This window comes from Musca autumnalis, unplaced genomic scaffold, assembly GCF_047663935.1.
Source record: "Musca autumnalis isolate F117 unplaced genomic scaffold, ASM4766393v1 scaffold_4, whole genome shotgun sequence".
In the NCBI taxonomy this organism is placed as follows: Eukaryota; Metazoa; Arthropoda; class Insecta; order Diptera; family Muscidae; genus Musca; species Musca autumnalis.
Genome location: NW_027411977.1, coordinates 150,887,907 through 150,915,673, shown reverse-complemented (window position 1 = coordinate 150,915,673; position 27,767 = coordinate 150,887,907). Strand labels below are relative to the sequence as shown.

General features: G+C 36.1%; 1 protein-coding gene across 1 annotated transcript in view; it reads left to right on the top strand.

Moving 5' to 3' along the window:
- Positions 1-27,767, top strand: part of LOC141402591 (uncharacterized) — a 69,771-nt gene that overhangs the window by 1,596 nt on the left and 40,408 nt on the right. Inside the window, exon 2 of the transcript XR_012412666.1 lies at positions 2,315-2,391. The gene's annotated coding sequence lies outside the window, so the exon portion shown is untranslated. The remainder of the gene's footprint in view (positions 1-2,314; positions 2,392-27,767) is intronic.

Genomic DNA, 27,767 nt, shown 5'->3' with positions numbered 1-27,767 from the left:
TAAAGGTAACTTACATTCCCAAAGCGGGAAAACCTAGTCACTCTGCACCTAAAGACTACAGACCCATAAGTTTATCATCCTTTCTCCTTAAGACACTCGAAAGACTGATCGACCTGGAGATAAGGAGTCAGGTAGACACCGTCTCTATAAGCAACTCACAGCACGCCTATGTTAAAGGTAAATCTGTTGAGTCTGCCTTGCATGAGGTGGTCGGCTTCATTGAGAAAAACATGGAAGACTCAAACTTTACCTTGGCTGCCTTTCTAGACATAGAAGGAGCTTTTAACAATGTAAAACTTGAGTCCATCAATCTCTCACTGAAGAAAGTTAATGCACCTGAACCCCTAACGTGCTGGATTAATAATATGCTTCAAAGCAGAATTATAAATTCTAGCATTGGGTTGGGGAGGTAAAAATAAGGAAAACAGTGACTAGAGGCACCCCTCAAGGAGGTGTGCTCTCGCCATTACTGTGGCTCCTTGTTATAAACAATATTTTGATGGAACTGGACAATCAAGGTATCAAAGTTGTTGCTTATGCTGATGACGTGTTACTGCTGGTTTCCGGTAAATTTCCGTCAACCATTTCGGAGCTTATGCAGGGAGCATTATCGACTCTATCACGCTGGGCCAAGGCTAATGGTCTTGGGGTTAACCCAACGAAGACGGAACTGGTAATGTTCACAAGAAAGCGTAAGCTCGGCGCCTTTGTTCCACCAACACTGGATGGGGTGCAGCTCCAACTCTCCCCCGAAGCAAAGTACCTTGGCACAATCCTTGACTGTCAATTGCGATGGAATAGGAATGCTGAGGAGCGGGCGAAGAAGGGAATGATTGCACTTTATTCATGTAAGAATTCCATCGGGAAAAGCTGGGGACTAACTCCTTCGATTATACGCTGGCTGTATAATACAGTGGTTAGACCCATCCTATCCTATGGTTCTCTCGTTTGGTGGCACTCATTGCGTCAAAAGTCAACATCCACTAAGCTTGATAAGGTACAAAGAGCCGCCGCAACTCTTATTACTGGAACTACCAGGAGCACGCCACAGGCTGCACTGAACGCAATGCTGAACTTAAGACCACTGAGTATCAGCATTAAGTGTCAGGCAACCAGGAGTGCCCTGCGGCTTCATGAACAGGGTCTTTGGCGGGGTCGTACCTATGGGCAAGGGTGTATCCTGAATGAATCGGGTATTTTTGTGAACCATTGTGGCAAAATAAGTGACTATATATCACCAGTCTTGAGATTTGACGATATAGAAGTCATTATACCTAGTAGAGACGACTGGAACCGCAGTAACCCCCCTCTGGGCGGTCTGGCTATATATACAGACGGCTCCAAGATGGAGGAAGGTACCGGTGCCGGTGTCTACTGTGAAAGTTTATCACTTGAACGCACATACAGGCTAGACAGCAACTGTAGTGTGTTCCAGGCTGAAATCTTCGCGATTTGGAAGGCGGCGGAATTGATTAAAAATCTGGATGCAGAAATCTTTGAACCGGTGACTATCTATGTGGATAGTCAAGCGGCTCTTAAAGCCATCAAATCCTGCAACATCAAATCCGACGTCGTCCTCAAGTGTAGAACAGCTCTGGATGCGCTAACTAACGGCTTTCGGCTATGTTGGGTACCTGGACATCGTGACTACCAGGGTAATGAAAAAGCAGATGAATTAGCTAGACGAGGATCACAGTCCGCTGATCTAGCTATCACTGACTCTATCAAACCACCCATCTGTCACTTTTTCCAAAAAGTCGAAGCGTTCTCTGACGAAAGAGCCAGTGAATTGTGGTACAATGAACCTAGGTGCATTGCCATATGGCCGTCTCTGTCAGCCAAAAGAACGAATTCGCTGTTGAACCTGAGCAAAGCGGAAGTGAAGGTAACGACGGGAGTCATCACTGGACACTGCTATGTCAGGGCCTTTACCATTAAATGGGATAGTGATGTTAATGACTACTGCAGACTCTGTGAGGATGAGGAGGAGTCGGAGTCGATCGAACACCTCCTGTGTCGTTGTCCAGCCCTGGCTCGTAGACGACACAGACTAGTGGGTGTTCGTTTTCCGCCGTCTCTAACCTTCTACTCAACTGTGGAACCTACTGTAATCTGCAACATCGTTAAAAATCTAAAGTGGCTGGGACAGCGCAACCTAAACGCGTAACGCTTTGTTTTTTCGATTATTCTGCCTACCTTGTTTCTTATTTGTTTCTTAATTCTTTTAATTCTTTTTATTCCTATTTATCTATTTATTCTATTATTTCTATTTTATCTCTCTTATCTATCTTTATCTCTCTCCACTTTTCTAAAGGATGATCACAATGGACCGTAAGGTCTCCGAGTGGCGCAGTCACATTTAGTGGCTGCACATCCTCTAACCTAACCTAACCTACGTAAAAAGATATTCATACATATTTTTCTAACTTCCTTAAAAATAAATTCTTTGTAAATAAATTATCTGGTACTTTTAAAATCAGTACTATAAGGGCCTGTTTATGTATGTCGATAAGAAAACGAATGCGGAAGAAAAACTACCAAATTTGAGTGTGTATTTCAATTTTGTTTTTTGTTTTGAAGAAAAAGCAAATGAAATAATTTTTAAAAAACTAAAGTTTGGGTGTCTTTCATGCGCGGTTGCGATTTTGAATTAACTGCAACCTGTTAAGGGTAATGTTTCTATGCATAGTTTCGTAAACATTTTTTTTTGTTGCATGCATTTTGACTTGTCTTATGGGTACTTTACACGATATGTTTTTTACATGAGTTGTCACTTCTCCCATACAAAATGTATATGCAAAGTGACAGCTCATATGTAAAAAACATATCCAGCCCTATTCTGAACATTCCCATGGGAGCGAAATTTCCCATTCCCACGTTTTCCATATTCTCAACGACGCACTGTGGGTGAAATCCAAATCTAGCGGGGAAAAATTAATAACTTTTAAAATAGTTAAGATAGACTCTTGAAATTTTAGTCATATGTTTTTTATGACCGTGGGACCCATGTTATGGAATATGGTCTATATTGGCCCACATTTTGGTGTAGATCCCATATAACGGTACCGCCCGATTTTCGGCGTTTTGAATAACTTTGCTAAATTTTCTGGCCGAATCAACTGTATTTTGACATTTCGGATTCCGTGAGGTCAAAAAACTTCTCCACAAAAATTGGGGACATAGATCCACGTTTGGTTTAGCCTCCATATATAGGTATTGTCCGATTTTAGTTATTTTAAAGTTTTTAACAAATTTTTCTGACCGACTTAGCTGTATTTTGGCATTTAGGGTAACCAGTGGCCAAAAAAACTTCTCCCAAAAAAAGTGGAGGCATAGCTTCACGTTTTGGTATAGGTTCCATGTAATGATATCCAAACTAAACGACTTTTTTTACTTCAAAATAAAATGGCGATAAAATGAAGAGTTGCAAATAGAAGCAGTCTGAATTTTCGGAGTAATTACCTCGGAGTATGTATTTTAAGAAAAACAATATTCGGAAGTGATCCCCGGTTATCCCCGGTTAGTTGTACTTTATATAAGATACTTAAAGGCGAAAAGTTGTGTCTTAATAATTAAAGATTATTTTTTGAATATTTACAACAGTAAATAATTTTGCAATCACTTTCTTTATAAAGCAGCACATCCAAACTGTTGGAAAAAATTCAATTATGCACTCTTTACTTTAATTTTTCCCACAATTTTTGACGATCAAAACAAATACCAAAAAAGTCGATTTAGCAATCACGAATAAAAACTCCCAATGTATGTACCGCTATAACAGCCAACTACAATAAAATGCAAATTTGTTTATTGTTTTCGGGTGCCGCAAGATGTTTAGAATAGGACGACATTAATTATTTCCATATAACATAAGGCCAGTTTTCGGACTTTTGCTCCGCTAGATTTGAATTTCGCCCACAGTGCGACGTGGGAACTGCAAAACATGGGAGCTAAAATTTCGAAATTCGAAATTAGTTACACCAAATTATTATAGCATACTTTTGGGGGGCTGCAATTTTATTTTGTAATACAAAATGCCTATTTGCATTGAATTCGCGGTTTTTGAATTAGATTAGCAAAAGCACAACTCACTTAATTCAACAACCGTGCATTGATTTATGGATTTTTTAAGTGAATGGAGTCAGCGATGTGTGATGTTCTAATAAGCACATTTTCTTCAGAATGCATTTTTTTAATTAGTAGGCAAAAATAATTTTTTGTATAAAGTAATAGGAACTTTTTAAGTTTGTAACGAATTTAAAAATTGTATATTGATACGGAGTAATTTTAGTTAGGGGTTTAACGAGTATATCGCTAGTTTTACTTATTCCTAATGATCGCTAGAACTCGTATTTTGCATATTTTTAAAAAATTAAAAAAGATAAAATCGGATATTTTTCTAAATTATTACATATTTTTGCGTGTTATTACATATCGTATCGGTTATATTACGAAAATGAATAAAAGTTGTAAGATTGTATATATTTTGGTTATTTTCTAATATATTTTAATAATTATTGCCAAAAATTCTTTTGAAATTTATTTCTTTTTACTTGCTGTGCTGCTTTAATAGAATCAACCATGACTCTTTTTCTCGTATTTCAATACATATGGTCTGTTCCAGAACTGCAAAAATCTACTAATTTGTACTACTTTTTTTGTTTTGTTCGATAACATAAAGGAACATTTTTATCGGTGTAAAACATGTTAGATTCTTGCAGGTTTTTGTATCTTATAAGAATATGCAAAATCCGAAGTCTACTAATGACATATTTTACAGTTCATTTTGTATGCTTTTATTAAGCAAACACATGGTGATTATAAATATTTGCAATAATTTTTTCGTGTAGATGTCTTAAAATATGAAATTTCATAAAAATATGAAATTTCTTGAAATTTTTTTCAAACTCCCACATTGTTTGCTGGGGAGATTTTTCCCACAAAAAGACACAAAAAAAGAGAATGTATACTTTTTTCCCATGGGAACAAATTCCCAATTCGAACTTCATGCAGAATGAGGGGAGATGGGAAATGGGAAAAAACTCCCACAAAATTTTATTCAGAATACGAAAATGTGGGAATGGGAAAAAATTCCCAACTCCCATGCGTTCAGAATAGGGCTGATCGTGTAAAGTACCCATTATTTGTTCTATGTCTTTGCTATTGGTATGGCAAACTATCGATAGTCTGACTATCGTTTTGAACGCTGTCGTAAATCTTTGTTTATATCGGAATCCAAAACATTTTTTTTTTTCAAATTATTTACGACGTATAAACATGTTTTTGTGGCCCTCGTAAACTTTGTTTTTCGACAGCTATCAAAACGATAGTCAGACTATCGATAGTTTACCAGCTCTACTATATACACAATTTTTGATTGAAAGTTTTTAACTACTGGAAACTATAAATACCTAATGACATCCAATTTTACCCGAAAATGTGGATAAAAACTAAAATAAAAACTGAATTGGGTGGTGCCGTTGTATGGCGCCATAGCCAAATCCATCCAAATACCTTAAATCAGCCGGTACCGTTTTTTTACCTATTCCAAAACCATGACCTATGTCCGAAACTGTTGGCAGCGACGTTTGTTGATCACTACGAAACTTAAATTCTAAATTGCAGTAAATTTAAACCGAAAATGAACGTATGGAGGATATGCTTAAATATGTCAACAACTTTTAATACAGAAGTTTGTTGAAGGTTAAATTATAGATACTTCGGTCTGAATATATGGCTAAAACATAAAAATACCCGAAAAACTTTATATGTGGACTATTCTAAAACGTGGACCCTATGTCCATAATTTTTGGAGGTGAAGCTTTTGGAATCTTATATGACAAATCATAGCTAATTCGGTCTGAAAATATATCCAAAAATAGCAATCGTTCGGTATCGTTATGTGGAGGCTATACCAAAACATGGACCGATATAGTCCACCTTGAACTTGACCTGCCTGCAAACAAAAGACGCATCCTTCCAAAATGTCAGTGCCCTCCACAGACGGACGGACATGCATATACCGACTAAGAATTTTATCCTGATCAAATATATGTATACTTTATAGGGTTGCGAATGATTATTTCAATGCGTTACAAACGGAAAAACAAACATAATTGTTCTGTTCCAGAACCTGCAATAAGCTACTATTTTTTACTACGATAACATTTTTTCCTTTATGTTATCGGAAAAAATAGTAAAAATTAGTAGATTCTTGCAGTTCTGGAACAGACCAAATATACCCTCCATACTATGCATGGTACAACATGATACTATGGTAGAGGGTATATTTTCTTAAAAAATATTGTTTTTAAATTTAGCATTATTTTTTGGCATTTTAATATTTATTTTAGCATTTTTTAGCATAATATTAAAGCTGATTTAGCTGCAAATCTTTTTTAGATCTGGTCACACTGGTTATGGGCGTGTTGAATACGGAATCAGGGCTGCCAGATTTGACGATTTATCGTCATTTTGACGATTTTTTGGTCAAAAATTTACAAATGACGATTTGACGATTTTTACCCAAAAAATGACGATTTTTGGATATTTTGCTAATGCAGTCATAAAAAATTTTGTAAAATATTAATTTGTAAAAAATTAGTTGATTTTAAAAATTAATTGTTAAACAATAATCACAATAGTCGTTAATTTTGAACGTAGAAGCTTGAAATTTTGCCAGAACATGTATTTTAGCTTTATGTATCAGATTTCATCAATGGTGACGATATGTTTGGGTGCATATGCAAAGGAATTTTCAACTCAAACAGAATCAAACTGAATTCAATGGAAACAAGCAAAATATATAATTGCACTGCTCCAGAACCTGCAACAATCTCCTATTCTTTGGTAAATTTTTAAAGGAACAAAAAGTCAAAATTTAAGCTATAGTAGATTCTGTTCTGGGCAATTAACTGCGTTATATTAAGCTTTGTGCAGAAATTTTAAAAGTTTAATAAATTTGATTTTGAAAATAGTTTTATTGATTTTTCGACATCCTTAACGAACTTTCACATTTTGTCAACAAAAAGGAAAAGCAAGATATGGATTAAGAATTTCGTGAAATAAAGCTTTTGGATTTTGAGGAAATGTTTGAAAATAATGAAACGGATTTATTTCGCATTTTAATATATGATTTGAAACGTGTTGATGGCTCGTATGTTTTTCCTATAATAACAAAATTTTAAAAGAAAATAATGATAGGTATTACCACATTCGCCAGCAAATGTTAAACGTGTTTTCAGCCAAGTAAATCTTCACAAAATGAAATATGTATCGAAATACTTTTCATAAGGATTCAATGTAGAGTATACTTAACAAAATAAATTGTTTAATATATTGATTAAACACGACTTGTTAAGAATGTTAACTCAAATATTTATTTACAAAATCGTTTAATTAATCATTTAATTTAGTACTGATTTGAAGTAAAAATATGTTTTTTAACTCGAATAGCCATTTAATGTTTATTTTATGGTCTGTTCCAGAACTCCAAGAATCTACAACTTTTTACTATTTTTCTCGATAACATAAAGCAAAAATTGTTATCGTAGTAAAGAGTAGTAGCTTTTTGCAGGTTCTGGAACAGAGCATTAATTTAAAATATATTTAAATGTAACCATGGCACAATTACCCAGGTAGTGGCATCGTAAAATTTTGAATATGTTATGTCAAAACTTTCTTTATGTTGTTGGGGAAATTACAACAAAAATAATTTTTTATAAAGGGATTTGACTTTTCATATTCGGTCAGCTGGTGTGATACCACTACCTGGTAGTTCTGCCATGAATGTAACTAGGTGTTTACACCAGATAGTTTGTCTTCAAATACAACTCTGATTTACTAACACATACATACATTTGTCGTTTGTCTCCTAGCTGTCCATCATATTTTCACTGACAGTAGGGAAGACAAATTTTTGACATTTTTGAAAAAATAAGTGAGATAACAATTGAAATGTGTGGAAAACAAAAGAACATGAACAAAAACAAAATATGCGAACGGAAAACAAAAAGATACCGACGATTTTCATTCAAAATTTTACAACTGTTTTTGCAGTTGTCGGGACGCCTACGTCACACAGGCAAGTTGTGGGATTTTGACAATCAATACATGAAGTCAACTGTCCTGTTATTTGTAAACGCAGGGTAACTAAATATTACCATTTTAATTTTTGACGATTTTGTAAAATAGATTTGACGATTTTAATTTTAAAAATCGTCATTTTGACGATTTTCCATAAAAATAATCTGGCAGCTCTGTACGAAATTTTACATGGCTAAAAGTACTTAGGAAATGTAAGCGAACATTACGTTGAGTTGTTGATGTTATTATGTTGACAATCTTCGACTTCTAGGTAAAAGTAATTTGATCCAATCAAATTAGGTGCGGCGGCTGCTTTGCTCTGTTCTCTTCTATTGCATTAATTTCATTTGTATTGTTCTCAAAATGTGTTGCTCAGAAATGTATTATTTTCCTTTTTTCGTTTTCGTCTCTTTTCCAAACAGCACGGAGAATATGGTATGGATTGGAAATATGTCATTCAAATGAAACTATTAATAACTAGCGGGTATACAAAAACATTAATATGGTATATAACAGGTGGATGAAGTAGAAGCAAGATTAGGTGAAGGATTCTGACTGTCGGTCCGTGAACACACTTTCATGATTCATAGAGTATGATAATTGGCAAATACGCACTTAACGAACACTTTGCCTACCCGCTCCCCAACCACCGGCACCATTAATTATTACGTAAAAATCAAGAACACACGAATGGCATGTCAACAAAAAACATCATCCACAATTTTCTTTCTTTGACAGCCAACAACTACAGCAAAATTTTTGTTAGGCAGGTATCAATAAAAAACGCAGTATTACAAAAAAAAAACGTCAAAATTCACTATTTTTCTTCTTTAAATTTTGTGTTTTCAATAATTACAACAACTTTTTCAGCTCGCAGTACATCAGCTGGGCTGATACGGGGTACCTATGTACTGCTTTTGTTTATGTTTGCTAAACAGCAGCATCCGAATTTTGAATGATTTTCTGAATCATGGCTGATTTTGTGATTTTTGTTCAAGTTTTTGGAAAATATTCTTAGTTGCACGTTCAATTTTTCTCTTCTTTACTAGCGGACCCGGCGAACTTCGTTTCGCTATTAAGGAATAAAATTTCATACAAAAACTCAATTGTCGATTTTTCCAATTTTCCGACTTTTCCAGAGAGATTTTCCAAAATTTTCTTCCGTAAAGACCTTTTCCTCGAAAATACGAATAACTGACAAAAAATTTTACAGAAATCGGCCTAGCCGTTCTCATTTTATGAATTACTATACATTTTTTACACCATTTTTATATATATAGATTATTTGATTCTCCTCCCTCATAATTAATTTTGCTCTTTTTTTAAGGAACTCCTTGTTCTCTAAAAGGCGGGCATTGAGACAATTCCTTCCGACGTTGTATCTTTCACTGACAGCTAATACTGACATACCCCAACACCCGAAATTAGTGATACATTCATGGAGATTTTCATTCTGACGGGGTGGGGGCCTTGGTTGTTGTCAGGGGGGCTATGGTTGTTGACGGGGGGCCATGGTTGTTGACAGGGGGCCTTGGTTGTTGACGGGGTTGTTGGAGAGGGGCCCTTGGTTGTTGTCAGGGTTTCCAGCAGCATCATGGTTGTTGGCAGCGTTTCCAGCGTCATTATTGTATAATGTTGAAGTCAATGGAGCGTTTTATAAACACTCCGTTCGAAAGAAAATCAAGTTGACAATAGTTTTGTCTTTTTACTTTTTCAGTAATAATTATTCAGTAACTTCTTTTCAGAGAGTAAGAGAGATTTTACTCTTTGATACGAAAATAGAGAAAAAAGTTAAAAGACAGCATTTAGTAAACTTTAGCAATATAACAGTTGATAATCAAAACAAAAACATTGGCGCAACTGCATGAAAGAAAAACTAACTCCAAACCAATGAAAAATAAATAAAAAATTATTAGTAAATTAATAAAATAATCAATAAATATAGCTGAATAGTCATCTTTATAGTATTTTTCCACAAAAATAAGGTAAATATTGAGCAGCTGACCATTAGCAGATGATTAAAAAACAGCTGATCGATCTTGCTAAATGTTGCTGGGAAAAAATTTTTCAGCAACTTTTAGCAATTTCTCAGCAAACAACTGTCAAAATTGTTCTCTCACTTCGGTCTCTTTTACTGAACTTTTGTGTAAAAAGACAGCATTTAGTAACATTTCGTTATAATTATTACAAATTATCACGTAAAAAGACACACCTAATAGCATTGTGTGTTTCTGTAAAAAAAAATCCACGTTAGGTACTATATGACACTTCATGCAACTGAATTGACAGTTCGAAAAATGTAATAAATACACTCCTCTTTTTGTTGATATTGCATTCTGTAAACACATCCGGCATTTTATAAAACGTGATTTTTAAAAAAATGAGTAGACAAAAGACCAACCAACGAATTTATTACAAATTTACAATAGGAAGAATCCCATAACCGTTTGCTGTTGACCACGCACATAATAATGTGCTGGTACGCAAAGCCTTGGTCTCCAGGAGCGGATATGATAGGGAAAAGGAATATTTAGGATTCTATACACCCTCCCTCAAAAACCTAGAACATACACTTTTTCCACAGTGTTAAGTGGGTTTCCAGAGATCCACTATAAGGAAACTGAGTGAATTTTTTAGGTCAAAAACGGTCGAATACAAAATGTGCGTCCTCAGCTTTGACGGAGTGAAGGTGGATGATGCAAATATAAAAACACAATATGCTTTCATGTTGTCAAGCCTGAAAGAAGATTGGAAACTACTAATAGGCACCGTGGCAAAACAAACGTATGCCCCGCAGGAATTGTCCAATTATTTTCCTACTACCTATGCTGCAGCTAAAATGATAGGTGTGGAAATAGTGATGACTGTATGTGATGCAGGCGCTCCGAATTTATCGCTGATTTCCGCCTTTGAAATCGGTGATCTATATCTGGATGAAACACGCCACATAGTGTGGGCCCTGGACCTGCCGCACATTCTTTGCACCCTTGTTAGGGAATTTATGAATGTAGAGATTACATACGAAGGAAAGGTCCCTAATTATCACCTCGTGATGGAATTGTGTTCCAAACAATTACATCTATATTTTTACGTACGTTAAATTCAACATTGAAAATTTCGTAGAAATGTTTAACAGCGGTGTAGTTGAAATTCTACGAAATCAACAACATAAAAAACAACAACAGCTGCAAAAGCAACAAGAGCAGCAGCAACATCAACAACATCAGCAACAAGAACAGCAGCAGCAACAACAACATAAGCAGCAACAACAACAAGAGAAGAAACTAAAAGAAAAAATCGAAACAATATGGGCAACAAAAAAATTCGTTCAGAATATGATTACGGTTTGTAAATTAATCACAAAGGACGACGAAGCGTCTTTAGAGGAGAAGGTCGAAAGGTTGTCAGAAGTTCACAGATTTTTTGGAAAACTCAAAATTAAATGTTATCGTCGTAGTATACAATGTTTTAGGTATTTATTAGATGAGCATGGTAACCTAAAACTAATGCGGCTAACATCTCACGCAAATATAGAAAAATTCTTCTACGAAAACGCTGCGACGGTACACCTACCGTCAGAACCCTGATATATTCAAAGGCAAGGTCTGATGCCGTAATTGAATATGTCCAAATGAATGATCCCATATACTGGCGGGAACACAAATTTCCTCAATAGAGGTCTATAGAAATTTTTTGTAATAAAGTTGTAAATGAATTAAATTAATTACAGAAATAAATTGAAATAATAAACTTTTTCTTTTTTTTTTTTTTTTGCCTTATTAATGTAATGGTTGGATGCGTGGGACTTCGGTAGACTCCTAATTTTTCAATGTATCTCTAAAGGCCTAACAGCTCAACTCGAAAGAGAGTTAATTAATAAACTTTTTCAACTGAGGAAATTCCGTTTATTTTTGTGTCAAATATAAGGGTATCTAACTTCTCTAACTGAATTTCCACAGAAATTTAAATATAGGCTTTAATGAGCTGAGTTAACCCTAAATTAGGGTTTAAGTTTTTAAACAATAATTTATTCATTATTTTATTTTGTATTCGCCGCGGCAAATTCTTTTTATTTCAATGGTTACGTATCAACCAGATATTTTGGTTGAATCATTATGTCAAAACGCATCAATGGTGCAGTGGTATAAATACTGTGGCCACAACGGAACGGCCATGTTCAGTCATTGGAACCTCATCCTGAGTTCACTAATCACAAGGTTGGTTGTTTGGAGCATAAACGGAACAAGTGAAGAGTTGTAACATTTTAGCCGAAATAAAGTGAATTGTGAGCAACGGTTCAGTGTAATAGGTAGCGCTGTTGTACTAGAAGTGGTACGCAAGTTATTTTAATCGACAGTTTGTCGAGTAGCCGGGAGCGACAGGGCGAAAAGAAGAGTACTATGTCCCATTAGTTATCTTCTTGTCGGAGGAGGAACCACCAAAATTTAAAATGGATGATGTTGTGAATGCCATCGGGAACGCTAAATCATCCAAAGCGTTGGGTCATGATGGAATCTCCATGGTAATGCTGAAACAGATATGCCGTGCTTAACGTGAGTACCACTGAGCTGATTACGTCTGCTACGACCTCGTGACGAACAAGATTACTACCAGTTGGTCTGGCGGCTTACGGTAATGCTGAAAGAGTCAATTGTCTCACCAAAGTACTAGAGTTGGACAATCTCGTTCAATTGAACGATCCGGATCACTGAGTAACATCATAAAAACCAACGTGTGATAAGTATACGCAGTTTTGTCAAAGAAATTACCGGTGTCCATTGAACGAGATAGTGACCCGGATCATTCAATTGAACGAGATACCAACTCTAATCTACAACAAGTACGGACTTTGTGGTATAGCGCATATGCCTTCCCATAGGCATATTCCCCAAGACAATGTTCCCCAACATGACGCGGAAGCTGTGTTGGAAAACCTTCCCCAAGAGAATGTTCCCCCACATGATGCGGAAGCTGTGTTGGAAAACATTGAAGATAGACATATTTTCGCTGGGCTTATTAGTGGTCGATACGTAGAACCTTACTCTGAAAGACAATTAACAGTACTTAATGTTTACTTGCTAAAGTCTAGAACAATGTATGAATCTTTGAGGGTAGAAGAAAATGCTCCCATTCCCGCAGCATAATTTCTGGAAGCGCAACGGTCCAGAATAGATGTAGGTTTTGATGAAGAAACCACCAATATTTTAAGGGATTTGTTCAGTGAAATGTGTACTAACACTCGATGGAATGGAAGTACAATTATTTGAAGGTGTAAAGCGTATAGCATACCTTTTTCAAATACACGGCCTTCATTTGATTGGGAACTTTTATTAGGCCTAGGTTAGGTTAGGTTAGGTTTTAGGATGCGTAGCTGCTGTGATAGCAGCCACTCCACTCGGAGACCTTGGGGTCCATTGTGATCATCCTGAAGGTTGAAACGGATTGTAGTTGTGATTGTGATATATAGGAGATGTGGATGTGTGATAGTAGCTGTGGGTAGACGGAGCTTGCGAGTGATGTGGATTGTAAAAGCGTAGAATCCAATAGTTCAGGTGTGGTGGTGATGGTATTGAAGGTGATGACGGGTGAGATGTAGTGGTGTATAGGCGATGTCTGCAGATTGGGTGTGAATTTCGGATGCAACTATAGGAGTAGAGAGAGATTGTAGATGAGAGTGTAGATATGGTGGTTAAAAATAGAAGTAGTGAAGTTATAGTTTTGTTAATAGAAGTAAGTTGTAGCTCGGGCGTGGTTGACAATACTACTATGTAGGGATAGCGCTTGTCCTGTTCTCAGCTCTTTGGAGCCATTTTAGGCCTTTTGCCATGTGTAAAAGATCCGACGGCTCTGCTTGGCAGAATGCTGTAAGAGCATGGATGGTGTGCACACCCATGGTGCGTTGTCTTCTAGAAAGGAGCATAGGACAGCGACATAAAAGGTGCTCGATCGTTTCTGTTTCTTCCTCATCCTTGCATAGCCTGCAGTAGTCAGCCGTGTGGTCTGCTTCCCATTTGCTCATCATGGATCCTATTCTACAGTGACCCGTGATGATCCCCACTGCTAGTTTGAGGTCTGATTTCCTCATTGAGAGCAGTGAGGCGGTTCTTGACTTGGACGGGATTGGCCAGATTGCCCTTGATATGCTGCAGTTTGGCGTGTTTTGCCATTGTTGGCAGAATTTCTCCCGACATTTTTGCTCTATTATTTTCCTGAAATGGCACAGTGGTGGCTTGATGGAGTAGTCGATTTCAATGGTTTGTGACTCCGATCCACAGCGTGCCAGTTCGTCGGCTGCCTCGTTACCTTCGATGTTGCAATGCCCTGGGACCCAACACAAGGTGACGGTTGATTTTAGTGGCTCCAAAGCGTGTTTGCAGTCTAGAACAGCCGCGGACTTGATGTATTGGGATTTGAGTGATTTTAGGGCCGCTTGACTATCAACGTAGATAGTCACCGGTCCAACTATTTCCCCTCTCAAGTTGTTTATCAGTTCCGCGGCCTTTCTTATCGCAAAAACTTCGGCTTGGAAGACACTACAATATTCGTTCAGCTTGTATGATTGTCGTAGACCAAGGGATTTGCTGTAGACACCTGCCCCTGTGCCTGTTTCCATCTTAGAGTCATCAGTATAGATCTCTATACCGTCTAGAGGTTGGCTACTGTGTGTCCATTCATCCCTGTGGGGTATGTGCACCTTCGTTGCCTCGAAGCACATTTGTGGTGATATATATATATATGTATATATACATATATATATATATATATATATATATATTAGGCCTAAAGGGGTGAGTACATAAACTGCCTTGCCTGCTTACCATGCTGGTACGCAAAGCCTTGGTCTCCAGGAGCGGATATGATGGGGAAAAGGAAAGGGAAAAGGAATAAAGGAAAATTCTATACACCCTCCCTCAAAAACCTAGAACATACACTTTTTCCACAGTGTTAAGTGGGTTTCGAGAGATCCACTATAAGGAAACTGAGTGAATTTTTTAGGTCAAAAACGGTCGAATACAAAATGTGCGTCCTCAGCTTTGACGGAGTGAAGGTGGATGATGCAAATATAAAAACACAATATGCTTTCATGTTGTCAAGCCTGAAAGAAGATTGGAAACTACTAATAGGCACCGTGGCAAAACAAACGTATACCCCGCAGGAATTGTCCAATTATTTTCCTACTATCTATGCTGCAGCTAAAATGATAGGTGTGGAAATAGTGATGACTGTATGCGATGCAGGCGCTCCGAATTTATCGCTGATTCCGCCTTTGAAATCGGTGATCTATATCTGGATGAAACACGCCACGTAGTGTGGGCCCTTGACCTGCCTCACATTCTTTGCACCCTTGTTAGGAAATTTATGAATGTAGAGATTACATACGAAGGCAAGGTCCCTAATTATCACCTCGTGATGGAATTGTGTTCCAAACAATTACATCTATATTTTTACGTACGTTACTAGGCGTTTACATCAGACAGTTTGTCTTCAAATACAACTCTGATTTACTAACACATACATACATTTGTCGTTTGTCTCCCAGCTGTCTATCAATTTTTCACTGACAGTAAGGAAGACAAATTTTTGGCATTTTTGTAAAAATAAGTGAGATAATAATTGAAATATGTTGAAAACAAAAGAACATGAACAAAAACAAAATATGAGAACGGAAAACAAAAATAAATCGATGATTTTCGTTCAAAATTTTACAACTGTTGTTGCAGTTGTCCGGACGCCTACGTCACACAGGCAAGTTGTGGGATTTTGACAATCAATACATGAAGTCAACTGTCCTGTCATTTGTAAACGCAGGGTTAAATTCAACATTGAAAATTTCGTAGAAATGTTTAGCAGCGGTGTAGTTGAAATTCTACGAAATCAACAACATAAAAAACAACAACAGCTGCAAAAGCAACAAGAGCAGCAGCAACATCAACAACATCAGCAACAAGAGCAGCAGCAATAACAACAACATCAGCAGCAACAACAACAAGAGAGGAAACTAAAAGAAAAGATCGAAACAATATGGGCAACAAAAAAATTCGTTCAGAATATGATTACGGTTTGTGAATTAATCACAAAGGACGACGAAGCGTCTTTAGAGGAGAAGGTCGAAAGGTTGTCAGAAGTTCACAGATTTTTTGGAAAACTCAAAATTAAATGTTATCGTCGTAGTATACAATGTTTTAGGTATTTATTAGATGAGCATGGTAACCTAAAACTAATGCGGCTAACATCTCACGCAAATATAGAAAAATTCTTCTACGAAAACGCTGCGACGGTACACCTACCGTCAGAACCCTGATATATTCAAAGGCAAGGTCTGATGCCGTAATTGAATATGTCAAAATGAATGATCCCATATACTGGCGGGAACATGGTTTAATAATAAAGGTTAGCTAAAGCTTCCTGTCAATTTAATTTTTTTTCTTTCGACAGTACCTAAAACGTCAAAACAATATACACCATCTTTGTATGTGTGTGTGATGTTTGAATAATATGCCAACAATTTTAAAAACAATCGAATTCAATGATTTTCAAAATTGTTTTTAGAAAATTTGTATGGAAGAAATCCTTCAGCTTGTTATTGAAACAAACATTTTATCATATCCACAACTCGATTATGTGGAGAAACCTTGGCCCTTCATTCATTTTTCGCGTTTTTTATAAAATGCTGAAAATTGGTATTTTGTAAACAAACCCACTTGTTGCCTTTTTGTTTATTAATTTTGAAGTTTTATGAATTCATTAAAAACAAGGGTTCTATAGATTTTTTTCATTTAAATCTACCTCTTTACTTATACCATGGGCGGGAACACAAATTTCCTCAATAGAGGTCTATAGAAATTTTTTGTAATAAAGTTGTTGTAAATGAATTAAATTAATTACAGAAATAAATTGAAATAATAAACTTTTTCAACTGTGTCAAATATAAGGATATCTAACTTCTCTAACTGAATTTCCACAGAAATTTAAATATAGGCTTTAATGAGCTGAGTTAACCCTAAATTAGGGTTTAAGTTTTTAAACAATAATTTATTCATTCTTTTTATTTTGTATTCGCCGCGGCAAATTCTTTTTATTTCAATAGTTACGTATCAACCAGATATTTTGGTTGAATCATTATGGCAAAAAGCATCAATGGTGCAGTGGCAAATACTGTGGCCACAACGGAACGGCCATGTTCAGTCATTGGAACCTCATCCTGAGTTCACTAATCACAAGGTTGGTTGTTTGGAGCATAAACGGAACAAGTGAAGAGTTGTAACATTTTAGCCGAAATAAAGTGAATTGTGAGCAACGGTTCAGTGTAATAGGTAGCGCTGTTGTACTAGAAGTGGTACGCAAGTTATTTTAATCGACAGTTTGTCGAGTAGCCGGGAGCGACAGGGCGAAGAGAAGAGTACTATGTCCCATTAGATATCTTCTTGTCGGAGGAGGAACCACCAAAATTTAAAATGGATGATGTTGTGAATGCCATCGGGAACGCTAAATCATCCAAAGCGTTGGGTCATGATGGAATCTCCATGGTAATGCTGAAACAGATATGCCGTGCTTAACGTGAGTACCACTGAGGTGATTACGTCTGCTACGACCTCGTGACGAACAAGATTACTACCAGTTGGTCTGGCGGCTTACGGTAATGCTGAAAGAGTCAAGTGTCTCACCAAAGTACTAGAGTTGGACAATCTCGTTCAATTGAACGATCCGGATCACTGAGTAACATCATAAAAACCAACCTGTGATAAGTATACGCAGTTTTGTCAAAGAAATTACCGGTGTCCATTGAACGAGATAGTGATCCGGATCATTCAATTGAACGAGATATCAACTCTAATCTACAACAAGTACGGACTTTGTGGTACAGCGCATATGCCTTCCCATAGGCATATTCCCCAAGACAATGTTCCCCAACATGACGCGGAAGCTGTGTTGGAAAACATTCCCCAAGAGAATGTTCCCCAACATGATGCGGAAGCTGTGTTGGAAAACATTGAAGATAGACATATTTTCGCTGGGCTTACTAGTGGTCGATACGTAGAACCTTACTCTGAAAGACAATTAAGAGTACTTAATGTTTACTTACTAAAGTCTAGAACAATGTATGAATCTTTGAGGGTAGAAGAAAATGCTCCCATTCCCGCAGCATCATTTCTAGAAGCGCAACGGTCCAGAATAGGTGTAGGTTTTGATGAAGAAACAACCAATATTTTAAGGGATTTGTTCAGTGAAATGCCTGAAAATGAAAGGCTATGTGTACTAACACTCGATGGAATGGAAGTACAATTATTTGAAGATGTAAAACGTATAGCATACCTTTTTCAAATACACGGCCTTCATTTGATTGGGAACTTTTATTAGGCCTAAAGGGGTGAGTACATAAACTGCCTTGCCTGCTTACCTTGCTTGCTTCTGAATAAAAAAGAAAAGGGCAACCCAGTTCGAAATTTGCTCGGCCTTCTTTATTCTTTTATTTTTATTATGTCAGAAATGAAGCAGGAAAGCAAGGCAATCGGGCAATGTAGCTTATGTACGCATGCCTTTAGAGTTTTTTATAACTCAGCAAACGCGATAAATATCCGAAATACTACGCATGAAGTAGAACTTCTACAAAATTATATCTCAATTGAACTAGCACCCATTTAAAGGCCAAGGTACATAAGCAGCCTTGCCTGATTGCCTTGCATTCCTGCTTCATTTCTGACATAACAAGAATAAAAGAATAAAGAAGGTCGAGCAAATTTCGTTTCGAACTGTGTTGTGTTTTTATATTCTTTTATCAGAAGCAAGCAAGGCAAGCAGGCAAGGCAACTCTTGTACCTAGGCCTTAACTGTGTGTAATCTTTATAAATAGCAAAATGCCCGCTACTTCGTATGCGGAAACGATATAAGAAATAAATAAACAATATTTAATATGGAAATTGTGGACACTGAAAATGTTGTTGTACTAATACCAAATTTAATTAATATTTATTTTTGTACTATTCCTACCATTTAAAAATCTTACTCCAACACATCAGCAGCGAACTCCATTTTTAGAGGCATTTTAATTAAATGATTTCTGTCCAAATATGCTAAAATATTCTTGTTAAAAAATACACCCAAGACTAATTTTGGTACCATGCTATATTTCAGAATTTGTACGCATTTCATGCAATACTAAAAAGGTACGAAATTTAGTACTTTTCATACACCTGGGTATAACCTTCAAAAAATTACCTTCTTATATCAACCCAATATACCAACCGCGACTCTAATTTCCAACTCTATCAGTTCCCCCAAAACCAATTATTGTACGAATTTCCGAAACCTCCTTCCAATATACCAAAATTCCTACTAACCCCTTTACACAAGAACAAATTGTAGGGTAAGTGCATGTAATATCGGCATGTACCAGTAGTCGGCAACTTTTGAATTTGAACTCAAATAATTGAAAATTAAGAAAACAAAATAATAAAATAATCTTAAAAATGTTTTAACAATATTGCCAGCTAACTTTATATAAAATTTCATTGAGCTAGAACCAATTTTTATATCGAAATTTAAGTTTTTGTCAGTGAAGGGTTTTCACCACAACCGAAAATGCATGTTTCTTAAAAACAAAATTGTGGAGATGTTAACCTTATAAGCTCAGTAATTATATTAAAATCAAGAAATTTTCCACAACATTTCGGTTATATAGGTAGAGAACAGTTAAAAGAACACGTAACTAGGCGTTTACACCAGACAGTTTGTCTTCAAATACAACTCTGATTTACTAACACATGCATACATTTGTCGTTTGTCTCTCAGCTGTTCATCAGTTTTTCACAGACAGCCGGGTTGACAAATTTTTGACATTTTTGTGAAAAAGAAGTGAGATGATAATTCAAATGTGCTGAAAACAAAAGAATATGTTCAAAACAAAATATGTGAACGGAAAACAAAAAGAAATCGGTGATTTTCATTCATAATTTTACAACTGTTTTCGCAGTTGTCTGGACGCCTACGTCACAGACGTAAGTTTTGGGTTTTTGACAATCAATACATGAAGTCAACTGTCCTGTCATTTGTAAACGCAGGGTTATAAAAAGAAATTTTTAAAAAATATTTATAATTGTGCAATTTATGCTGATGCCGACTTTAAGAGCAGTACACATTGTCAGTTTTGAATGTCGATATTTTGCAGATATCGATAACTGTCCAACCGTCCAGCAACCACAAAACATTTTGTGGTTGCATGATGAATGACAAAAATGAACGGCCACACTAGCAAGCACCAACAAAGCTGTCATTCAAAACTGGCACTGTGTACTCAGCTTTAGGACAAAAAAATATAAAATTTGCCTGAAGTCGGCATGGGGTTATAAACATTGGTTTTTATCGATTACTTATGTATAGCTAAAAATTATAAAAAATACTAAACAAACCTAATTAATAAAAACAATTTGAAAGGAACTTTAGCGATTTAAAACAATATTAGCCATGATTTGACTACTGGCATGACAGTGCACTTCTGTCCAAACTATCTAGTGTTCAAAGAGCCGCATCTCTGCTAATCTCTGGTGACATCAGAAGCACACCTCAAGCCGCCCTTAATGTGATACTTGATCTCCAACCTCTGGACATCACTATCCACTTTCAGGCGGCGAAGACGGCTTTCAGGCTTAGAGACTCAGGTGTGTGGCAGTGTTCACGATCTGGACATGCAAAGGTCCTCTCCCCTTTCACGGAATTACTTGAGTTTAGTGGATCCAATCGCGTCAGTGATTAAATACACTTTGCTGGGTTCCAGGACACAGTGATATAGAGGGAAACGCAGAGGCGGATGAACTAGCACGGGGAGGCTCTCAGTCGATTGACTTCCCAGTTGAGTCATCTACCAGACCACCAAAGTGCTACTACATACGAAAACTTCGCGGTTTCTTTCTTGAGAAGGCAGGGCAAAGATGGCAAACGGAACCTGGTTGTAAGGTATCCAAGGCAATCTGGCCTGGCTACTCCCAACATAGAAGAACTCTCTCTTCTCACTAAACAAGTTAGGGATAAAGACCACTGTAGGACTTATTACCGGTCATAACATGGTCAGATCCCTAACTTCTAGATGGGACAACAGTAGTGTAGACTACTGTAGGCTATGTCAAGATCCAGAAGAAACAGAGACGGTCGAACATCTACTATGTAGGTGCCCCTCGCTATTCACGAGGAGACATCGATTCTTCGGTAGATGTGAGATAAATACTCTGACTTTCTTCTCCGGCATAGACCCCATCTACATATACCAATTTGCCAAAAATCTCACTTGCCTTGGCAAACATAACTAATCAATTTACGTTTTTATTCTTCTTCACACAGGGGGATAAAAATCGGCTCAACTATAAACTACACCTTCAGCGGGCACACAGTACATCACTCCACTACATCAACATCTTCACTACAACCACAGCAGCCACACACCCATATCCAGTATTCATCACATCCATCACACCAAACCACTCTACACCAGCAAAACCAGTAATAGACCAACCACCGTATTTTTCACCTCAGAACAAACCAGTAAACACATTACGCATAACATCAACCACAATATACCACTCTACTTCAACAAACCTGCAATTAACCAACCACCGTATATCATCTCAAATAGACCAGTCACCACCCATAACAATTTTATAAACCGGCTTCTATCATCATCACAACCTAATCAACAATACATCAACAACTCTAAAATAGACCAACCACAACACACAACCTTTCTAAGGATGATCACAATGGACCTCAAGGTCTCCGAGTGAAGTAGCTGCCAACAATGGTAGCTGCGCGTCCTAAAACCAAACCAAACCAAAATTGTAATTTTTGCATGTTGAACAGAAATAATCAAAAAAATTATTTATATAATCTAAAACTACACTACAACTACAAATTCAAATTGATTGGACATTTAGACTCGGAATGACATACGGCTAAAGATACGAGAATCCTTAAAGTGCCGACTACTGGTGCACTTACCCTACCAAAGTCTGTACCATTAAGTACTTTTCATAGTATGCGTTTCAAAAGCCATCTCCATATCTTGACTTCACATACCAACAATGACAGCGAATTTTAGAATTTCAGCTCTGGTCCTACACTGATACTAAATTTAGACTGATTTAGTAATTTTGGTAAATTAATGGTACGTATTTCTTAAACCACCCCCATATACAAACGTTACACCACACCAGCCCTGTCCCTACGCCCAATAACAAATTGAGTGCCATTTAGAATACTTATGGTACGTACGTATGATCCAACTTGTACCAAACTTAGTACCATTTAGTACTTTTCGTACCCATAATACGAATTTCCAAAACTTCCTCAATCCTACAGTCCAACAGCAATCTTAATTCCAAATTTCAGGATTCCAGCTCGAACCTTTCACGCAAATCCAAATTGTACCAAATTTAGTAGTACACATAGGTTAGAATTTTCAAAACTACCTGAATTCTACACTTCGACAGTAGTCATAATGTCATATCTCAAAACTCCTGCTCTATCTGTTCACCCAAATCCAAATTGTACTAAATGTAGTACCATTTAATACTTTCCGTGTCCATAAGTACGAATTTCCAAAACTACCAAAATTCTACACTCCAAAAGTAATCTGACTTCCAAATTTCAGGATTCCAGCTCTATACGTTCACCCAAATCCAAATTGTACCAAATTTTATACCATTTAGTACTTTTCGTACCCATAAGACCTACAGTCCAACAGTAACCTTAATTCCAAATTTCTAGATTTCAGATCGTACTTTTAGTACCCATAAGTACGAATTTTCAAAACTACCTAAATCCTACACTTCGACAGTAAGCGTTATTCCATGCATATCTCAAGATTCCTGTTCTATCTGTTCACGCAAATCCAATTTGTACCACTTAGTACTTTCCGTACCCATATATACTAATTTTCAAAACAGCCTAAATCATCGACAGTAATCTCAGGATTCCTGCCCTATCCGTTCAGCAACATCCAAATTGTACCAAATTTAGCACCATTTATTACTGTCCATACCCATAAGTAATAATTTCCAAACTTAACTCAGTAATACACTCAGGATTCCAGCTCCAACCGTTCATCCCAAACCAAATTTAGTACCATTTTGTACTTCCCCTACCCATTAGTACAAATTTACAAAACTTCCTCAATCCTACAGTCCAACAGTAATCTCAATTCCAAATTTCAGGATTCCAGTCCTATTCATATATCGAAATCTAAATTGTGCCAAATTTAGTACCATTTACTACTTTTCGTACCCATAAGCACGAATTTCCAAAACCACCCTCATATCTCAATCCTACACTTCAACAGTAATGTTAATTCAGAGGTTTCTAGTCCTATCCGTTCACCAAAATCCAAAATGTACTAAATTTAGTACCATTTGGTACTTTTCGTACACCTGAGTACGAATTTCCAAAACCATTTCCTTTTCAAACACCACTTTCCAACCTTGATTTCCAAATATATTTTAAAATATTAAATTTAATATATTTTACTACTTTTCGTATACTTGTAGTTCGAATTTCAAAAAACCCTTTGGTCCGTCTTTGTAGCTCTCCTCCTGTTTGCCTAATACAAAGGGTTCAATATTAAGTACCTTTTAGTACTTTTCGTACCCTTATAGTTCGAATTTCCAAAAATCCAGCCTTATCTCACCCCTACACACCAACAGCAACGCACACTCAAAATTGCAAGCTTCTAGCTTCAGCCGTTTCGTCTGGGCGATGATCTGTCACTCACTCATCACTAAGCTCTTGAAAGATAGATGCAGAAGCATCCAAGTCTCAAGAAATACAAGGGAAAACTTTGTCAAATCTTTTTTTTTTTATTTACTTATGTCTATAGATCAGGGGCGAGCTTCTTTGCTTTTTTGTATAGTGAGGGCGCCCACTGAGTTGTTTTTGCATTTGCTTCTCTCCCCCCTCACGTACAGTGTAAGTGTACATAAACAAACGATGAATATTATGTGGTTGCATGCATAGGCATATGCTTTGGTATTGATGGAAATATTGTGGTCGACACTGCTATAGATACAAGATCCTTACAGACTATGTTAATTATATATATATATATATATATATATATATATATATATATATATATATATATATATATATATATATATATATATATATATTTACAAATATTAGGAGTGGATTATATTCATTGCGATCCATTTAAGTATAATATTATTTTTCTCTTCAATACATCACGGTTTTCAGACAGATCAATCAGATGGTATAGTTTGTTGAATTCAATTAGTAGTCGGCGTAGTGGATTGTTATTGGCGTAGTTTCTATTGAAGTACTCAATGTGAAGTAGCTGATAATTGCGCGTTAATCTAACTGGAACATTTATACAAATTCGTTCTAATACAAAATCAGATACAATTTTTCCTTGTATGATATTTAAGAGAAATGTCACATTAAGCATAGATCGTCTGCTTTTTAGGGTAGGCAGTTTAATTAAACCTAATCTGGACTCATAAGACGGCAGTGACTGTAAACTCCAGCCTCTATGTCGGAGACAGAACAATAAAAATTGTTTTTGTACCGATTCTATTGAGTTAGAGTGGATGTTATATGCTGGATTCCAAATAATTGAACCATATTCTAATATGCAACGCACAAATGATATGTATAGTTGTTTAGTTATAAGTGGATCAGAAAATTCTTTACTCCATCTTTTTATAAAACCCAAAGTTTTATATGCTTTGTTAGTAGTAAATGAAATGTGATCTCTAAAGTCTAGCCTGTGATCTAAAAGGATTCCAAGGTCATTAATGGAATTTACAGATTCAACTGGTCGTTCATTAAGGTACATGTCCATATGAGAGCAAATATCTCATGACCCATAATATCTACAGTCATGTTTCTTAAGTCGTTTGTTAAGTAAACTTTAACACACAATCCATGCAATTTATATGACGATATCGATTTTAAATCCAAATTTCCCTATCCGTTCACCCAAATCCAAATTGTACTAAATTTAGTACCATTTAGTACTTTTCGTACACATGAATACGAATTTCCGAAACCATTTCCTTTTAAAACACCACTTTACAAGCTTAATTTCCATATCAAATTCCAAGATTCTAGCTATATCCTTTCAAAATATAAAATTGGTACTTTTTTAACTCGAGCGCCCCTTTCGATATGTCACGCAGAGACAACAATTAAAATTGGCGATCCTTAGATGCAATAGCCAGGCTATTTTCCAATATACGGTTGTATTCCAAATAAAATTGGTACTAAATTTAATATCTTTTACTACTTTTCGTACACTTGTATTTTGAATTAAAAAAAAAACCTTTGCTCCGTTTTTTTAACTCTCCATTAGTGACCCCCATTCTAAATTTCAGAATTCTAGCTCCTCTCGTTTGCCTAATACAAAGGGTACCATATTTAGTACCTTTTAGTACCTTTCGTCCAGTACGAATTTCCAAAAACCCAGCCTTATCTCACCCCTACACACTCAAATATGCAAGCTTCGTCTGGGCGATGATCTGTCACTCACTCACTTATCACCATGGTGGAATAGAGGCATGATGAAATAATAAGGTGGCGTAAAACGTCCAGCTGATTGGTTTCAATCTGTCAGATTTTTTGTTATTGTGAATAAATTGTATGAAAACGTAAACAAACATTTTGACATATTGAAGAATTTTCCGCCAAAAATGAGTTGTTGTTGTGCTACTTACGTGACCTGTTAAATAGATCTTGAATAAAGGTGAGAACACAATGAGAAATTCATGCTTATCCAAGCCCGAATTTGTGTAAAGCAATAAAGAAATCCAAAATCGCATTTGAAGTAGGTAGTACCTGGCCTTTATTCATTTACTTGAAGCAAGCAACAAAAGTCATTGTGTTTCTACCTTAAGGAGGTGTTACATCAAATCATACGAAACGTCAAATTTGGTCACAATAATGTGTTATTGTGAATTGCTTACATTTTGTATGTATTTTTATTCACAATAATGAATTTTGACAACTAGTGTGATAACCAGCTGTTTTTGCCGCTGTACATAGCTGTGTTCCAGAACTAAAAACTTTTTACATTTTTTACGACTTTTACACATTTTACTCCAAAAACCGTTCCCGTACACAAAAAAGTTGTAAAATGTTCACTTCTCTTTAAACCAAAATGGCGCTCAATGACGCACTCTGTAAAAACTTTTACAAGACAAATTTGGGCGAGTAAAAAAATAGTAACATGGTTGCCGGCGTCTGATTGGCTGATACGCCGACTTTGACATTTGTTCCAGTTTTTTTGACGTATTTTCCATTTTTCCGTTCCCGAACTATTTCAAAAAACTTGTGTGTGACAACAAATTTTTTTGCAGTTCTCTCTTTTACGAGTTTTACTATTAAAAAGTACGGGAACGAAGCTCATGTATTATTGTGCCATGCTTATCACTAACCCTGCGTTTACAAATGACAGGACAGTTGACTCATGTATTGATTGTCAAAATCCCACAACTTGCCTGTGTGACGTAGGCGTCCAGACAACTACAAAAACAGTTGTAAAATTTTGAATGAAAATCATCGATTTATTTATTTGTTTTCCGTTCTCATATTTTGTTTTTGTTCATGTTCTTTTGTTTTCAACACATTTCAATTATTTTTACAAAAATGCCAAAAATTTGTCTTCCTTACTGTCTGTGAAAAAATGATGGATAGCTAATATGCCATTTAGATATGACACCATTAGGCGGATTTAGCGCATTATCAGGTTTTATTTGCTAAATCCAGCCAAAATCTACCAGATTTCCCATACAAAAATAAATCCTCCTATTGAGTGGATTTGTTTTAAATCTGGCATAAATCCTCGTATACAACTCTGTTTTTTGCAACATGTTGCTAGAAAATACAAAAAGTTGCAAGCTGGCACAAGAAACAAGGTAGATGTATCGGTGAATTGCTACACTAACAATAATTTAAAATGTAAAAATTTGTAAACAAGGCGGAAAAATTAAATTTGTTTTGATGTACAAAGTTGATTTTAATCAACCAAGACTAATATTTATGATGTCTAAACCATAAAATAATTCGTTTATTTATTTTATATGGGCAAACTGCGATAAAATAATTCTTTATTTGCTCTTTAGTTAGCATTAGTAGCATAATGTGCTCACATTTTCAGTATAAAAGAATACATTTTCAATTTAAATTCAATTAAAAAAAATTCGTTTGACGTTTCAAATTCGTTCAGATGGGCTGATGCATCTACCTTGGTAATTGTGATATGAATAAAAATCAGCTGACTGCCATTTAAATCCTTCAAAATGTATATCTAAATGCAATGAGATTTGTACTGGATTTATTAAATCCAGTCGAGGATTTATGGCTAGTCTAAATGAGCTATAAGAGACAAACGACAAATGTATGCATGTGTTAGTAAATCAGAGTTGTATTTAAAGACAAACTGTCTGGTGTAAACGCCTAGTTAAGGGGTTTTCACACTATCTATCAATGTCATATGAACTGTCAATTCTTTTATCCATTCGAAATCCTTTATGTTTGTCAATGTCCATACCACTTTTAGTTTTGCGTTCACACTAGCATACAATTTCGTATGACCACAAAATATAAATTACACAACAAACACAATTTATTTTGTTAAAAACTTTAATCGCACTCACTACCTATGTATGTGCTGCATTTTTTTT